Source organism: Olea europaea, unplaced genomic scaffold, assembly GCF_002742605.1.
Source record: "Olea europaea var. sylvestris unplaced genomic scaffold, O_europaea_v1 scaffold64, whole genome shotgun sequence".
Classification (NCBI taxonomy): Eukaryota; Viridiplantae; Streptophyta; class Magnoliopsida; order Lamiales; family Oleaceae; genus Olea; species Olea europaea.
Genome location: NW_019264767.1, coordinates 640576 through 646497, shown reverse-complemented (window position 1 = coordinate 646497; position 5922 = coordinate 640576). Strand labels below are relative to the sequence as shown.

Below are 5922 nucleotides of genomic sequence, written 5' to 3'. Positions count from 1 at the left end.
GTACCAAATGATGAAGTTTTGAGGAAGAAGATATTGGAGGAGGCTCATTCCACCCCATATGCCGCACATCCTGGTGGTACAAAAATGTATCATGACCTTCGAAATACATTTTGGTGGAGGAATATGAAAAAAAGTATAGGTTCATTTGTGGCAAAATGCATAGTATGCCAACAAGTTAAAGCAGAACATCAAAGACCGACAGGGTTATTAAATCCATTAGAGATACCTGAATGGAAGTGGGAGAATATTGCAATGGACTTTGTGGTAGGATTTCCAAGGTCAGCAAGAGGACATAATGCTATATGGGTAATAGTGGATCTTCTAATAAAGTCCGCTCATTTTCTTCCAGTAAAAAATGACATTCAGTCTAGATCAGTTGGCACAGTTGTACATTAGAGAGATTGTAAGATTACATGGTGTCCCCGTGTCCATTGTATCTGATAGAGATCCGAGATTTACGTCAAAGTTTTGGAAGAGCTTACAAGGAGGTATGGAAATGAAATTGAATTTTAGTACAGCATATCACCCTCAATCTAATGGTCAGTCTGAAAGGACCATTCAAACTTTGGAAGATATGCTTAGGGCTTTTGTTCTGGATCTAGGAGGCAGTTGGGAATCGTATATACCTCTAGTAGAATTTGTATATAATAACAATTTCCAAGCAACTACTGGAATGACACCATATGAAGCTCTCTTTAGTAGAAAATGCAGATCACCTGTTCATTGGGACGAAGTTGGAGAAAAGAGAGTTTTGGGACCAGAGATCATTGAAAGACCAGTTGAAGCCATTGACAAGATCTGTACCAGGATAAAGGCCGCGCAACATAGACAAAAGAACTATGCAGATACTAGGGGAAAAGGCTTGGAATTTGAAGTTGGAGAGAAAGTCTTTTTAAAGGTGGTACTAATAAAGGGTGTACTTAGGTTTGGCAAGAAAGGCAAACTACGACCTCGTTATATCGGACCTTTTGAAATACTTGATAGGGTCAGAAGTATGGCTTATCGATTCGCTTTGCCACCCGAACTATCAGCAGTTCACAACGTATTTCACATATCGATGATCAAGAAGTATATGCATGATCCTGATCACGTGGTCAATTATAAATCCTAGATGTACTTAAAGATTTATCTTATGAGGAATTACCGATCAAGATACTGGATCGAAAGGTACATAAATTACGGAACAAGGAAATTCAACTGGTTAAGGTGCAATGGAATAATCATGGAGTAGAAGAAGCTACTTGGGAAAGAGAAGAAGAAGTTAAAGATAAATACCCAACACTCTTTGTCCAACCATAAGGTAAATTTCGAGGACGAAATTTTATTTAAGGTGTAAGGGTTGTAGTAGCTGAGAAAAATAAAATGGAATTATGCTAATATTTTGTGATGATCTAGCACCACAAGCCTAACCCATTTTAGAAACGACCTATGGAAGCTCAACCCATGTCAGATTATGAAAGCACAAGTCATAAGTTAATTAAAAGCCCAACAATTTAAGAGATTAAGTTTAAGTAAAATTGATTACAAAGATTTAATGAATAACTGGGTTGCCACAATGGTCATCTACATGGTATTTCATATAGCCAACTAAAGTTCGAATCACCATGTAGATGTTTTTTATAAAACTTTTAGATAAATTATTTTTATGGCTTAGAGACTCTTCAAATTCTTAGTTAAAGACTAAGTTTAATAAATTTAATGATAATACAACTCGCCCGCTTAATTTTTCATTAAAAAGAAAAGTTATAGAATACACTTCTCTTTAAATCCGAATTTCATCTCATTTTCTCTCGAAAAAGATATATTTCATATCAAGTTAAGCTTAAGGAATAATAAGGGTGAGAAGAAGGAAGGCTTTCTATACATTTTGTTCTTTTATCCAAGAAAATTCAAGGTAGGTAGAGGTGCAAGTGTTCATTCGTTTTCAAATCTGATTTTTCGATAAATGTTTGAATGAAATAGTACCTTTGGGTATGGTGCTTCAGCACTACAACAGTTTTAATGATCATTCTCTGGCTCTATGTGTTATGATAATACTATAGTAATTGGATTTTGCCGAAAATCCATCTACGTGCGAGGGTATGAATCTATAGTTCGGAATTTCTAATTTGATAACGAATTGCACCGATGATATCTATTGAGTTTCAAACTCATGGGTTAATTCCCTTCCTACAGGTTGAATGGATTTTTCTTGGGGCGTAGATGATGGTAAAGGATGATACAACATGTCATGAAGAAGCCGGCGATTTACATCTTTAGTTGATTTTGAGATGTTTACACTTTTTTTAAATTTGATTCCTATGAAAATTGTGTGGATCTATTTTACGAACACTCATTATGAATAAATTATGTTTGAAAGTAGATATGCGTCATAGGAATAAATTTACAAATCAACATGTCACAACCCAAATATATACAAATAACCATACTAATTCCTATGTCGAAATGATATTGGTAACTCGATCTAGACATAAAATTTAGATATGCATTTCTTTTAATAAAATGAAACAAGCATTTGCACAATTCTGTCCCTATTTGTTAACTTCAAATCACCTGTGATGATCATATATTATATCAAAATCAACGATCATATAACCATAATCCAACACGTATGTTCTAAGGTTATAAACACATCTATAGGCCATTTCAAAAGTTATACAAGACAAGACCCCCAAAATATGACACAATAGAGTGTAAGCTCAAAACAATAGCCCACAAAATAACCCTACAGGTCGTCATCCATGTACATTGATCTTTGGAATCACGTAAGAGCTCCACAGCTAGCCGTGCCCTCTACATAGTTCTATGCTCACCTACAATACAAAAACTACATAAGCCAATGCTTAGTAAGCAAGAATCATGCATGTCATGAGTATGAGTAACAAGGATATGTGACACCATGTCATTTACTTTAAACATCATGCTAAAGATGCATCATATTCCAATATTCATCAAAGTCGACTCGAAATTATTTCATTTGAAATCTTTCATTTCATTGGGCCTTGACCCACCTACTATGCACCTGATAGAGCTCTGCATAATATCAATATCAATAATCAAGTGGCCAATATGAAATCGACACCGGTGAGTGGACCATCCTCTCGTGACCGCTAGAGGTCCATCCCCTAACTACCCCTATGATCACCCAAGAAGTCTCCCACCCGGCAGCGCCAATAATCATAACAAGGGCATAGTTGAGTGGTCCGCCCTCCCGTGATCACCAAAGGCCCATCCCCTATTTACCTTTGTAATCACCCAGGAAGTATCACCCGCGATGCCAAACATATCACATAAGCATGCCTCACATGCCTCGATGCCCTAGTAGTAGTCAATAAAACATTTATAAAGAAAACTTACTTTGAAAACATGTTTCGCATGCAAAGTTTTCAACCATGATCATATGTTGTGCATGCCAACGAAAATGCTCATGAATGACATGCTTAATGGAAGTTGATGTCAATTTATTTTGCAACCACATACTCAATGATCATAATCATCATATAGGGTAAAACGAGCTTTCTTATCAAAGTATGAAAATATCCTAACATCACTATACCACAAATGCTAGGTTCTTGCATCGTAGTTGCAAATGGATTTTTACTTACCTTTTTGCCCTTGTGTGTGCACAAGCTCCTATGGAGATTATATCACTTTCCTTTTTCACTCAACGTCAGAAAATCACCTGTATTACCATTTAATATTAAAGCCAATCCTCCATTTAATAGCCTTAACACACACAAAATCCCAAAATACTTCCATTCACGTCAAAATAATTTTAAACGGATTCATTATTCAAGTTACTAACGGCATTACAATCTCGTCCCATAAGTCTCATTTTTCCTCAAGTCCAATTACCAACATCAATGTCATCCAATTGTTGTCAACAACCTAATACTCCTTAGAATCTATTTTCTAGGCCCAAGATATAATTAATTTACATGTAAAGGTTGAAATCATATTAAACACATAAATGGACAGAACCTGTTTTTCAGGTTTCATCACCGTCCAACTACTTTTCCAATCCGTTTTCGCCCCCTTATCCATATCCAATGACTCCCAAAATTTTATCACTTTTCTATAACATGTATGTGAAGTAAATAATGCTCTAAAATCGTGACAAATCAAGTGTTCTCAGCATCACAATAGTCCATTTCCACGACATCAAAATCAAGCAATTTTCATTGTGACAGCTTTCGGTTTCCATTTTATTAGCATGTCATCAAACAGATTCCAGGCTATTAGAAGACCATTTATATCCTTATAAATCCCATATAACAACATTAATTTACATAGATACAAGTTATATCTTCAGTATTATCCAAAATCAAAGTTTAAACCATCCAAATTCATCAATCAACACATCTCTATTCCCGTTGGTTTCTTTCAGGTTCTTGTACTCAATTACCCCTCTCTTTTGCCATCGTAAAATCATAAAAACCCCTTATACTTAGCCTCAAGTTAATAGTTTAAACATATTATAAAACAAGCAAAAGAACTAAAGAAAAACTTCAAAACCGTGAGCTAAACTCACCTATCTAGAAATTCAATTTCAGCTCCTTGTTTCTGCTTCTCTCTTTTCCTTTTTTGCTTTCTCTTTCAATCGGTGGTCAATTGGGGATAATTTGTAAGACTAAACATGTTTTTAGGAGGTGTATATAAAGTCTTCAAGATGCTGGAGACGTGACTCTTCCTTAAGGATTAAGAAAATGTGGGGTGCAGCCAAGTGTTTAGCATGAGGTGGTCTTTTCCTACTATATTTGACTTTTCTCTTGGACTATTTAACTTATATTGATTTATAAGATATATATATCTATCTATATTAAATAAAAAGAGGTAGGAGACGTGTTATATATCTTAAGGATGAAGGGATTGAGTGTTAAAATGACAACTATCCCGAGCATGAGGTGTCGAGCACGACGTGTCTTCATTGCAACCATACTTGATTTTCAACCATTATATTTGGATCCATTTATGATTATAAGATATATATTCATCCTATAATAAGTGCTTAATGAGTAGGAAACGAGATTGATGCCTTAAGGTTGGGTGTTAAAATGATAAATATTAAAAGCATGAGGTGGTCACTAGTAAAAAAAAAAATCTGATTTTATATCTATCTTTGCAGGTATAAATCAAGTATCCTAGGCTTATGTTAATGTGTTTACAATCCATTTCACTTGCCCTAAGATCCCAAAATATTTTATAGAGCTAATTCCTCAATCGTTCATTTAATTACTTACCCGATTGACATCCCATTCTCGACCGATTTCATCAAATCTCACATCAATATTTATAATGTCATATGAGACATATATTATCGCATCATGATCATGTTCCTCTATGTATGATGTCCCAAATATGTCAATTACCTATCTAGGGTTTAAGGTGGTCTCGATCAACCGAATAGAAAACTTGAACTTTTGTCGATACCGATTTCCGACCTTTTCGATATTCCATTTCTTATCAAGCCAATCTCCAACATTTAGTTAACCTAATTTTATATCATAGCTCAATACAAAATTCAACACCTAGGTCTAGGAGTCGAAGACTAAAATCTTAAAATATCCATAGTCGAATGCACCATTTTAAGATAAAGTAATTAAGAAAACTAATGCAAGTAAGATTGTGCATAGCATGAAATGCATAAATCATATTGGCCAAATATACAACAGGAAGTTTGGGGTATTACATCCTTCCCTCCTTATAAAAATTTTGTCCTCGAAATTTGCTTACCAAAAAGTTCAGGATATTTAACCCGCATTTCATCTTCTCTTTCCCAAGTGGCTTCTTCTGTTGACTGATTCCGCCACAATATCTTAACCAATGGAATTTTCTTGCTTCTAAGTTGCTTTACTTCTCGTTGAAGAACCTCAATAGGTTTTTCTTCATATGTCAAATCTGGTTTTATCTCTACTGGTTCAT

General features: G+C 35.0%; 1 long non-coding RNA gene across 1 annotated transcript; it reads right to left on the bottom strand.

The window, feature by feature from the left end:
- Window positions 1–2538: 2538 nt before the first annotated feature.
- LOC111390025 lies at window positions 2539–3678 on the bottom strand. The gene is made up of 2 exons (XR_002701841.1): window positions 3606–3678; window positions 2539–2813 (listed from the first exon to the last, which is right to left on the bottom strand). It is a non-coding gene; the product is annotated as an uncharacterized LOC111390025 (long non-coding RNA).
- Between the last annotated feature and the right edge of the window lie 2244 nt (window positions 3679–5922).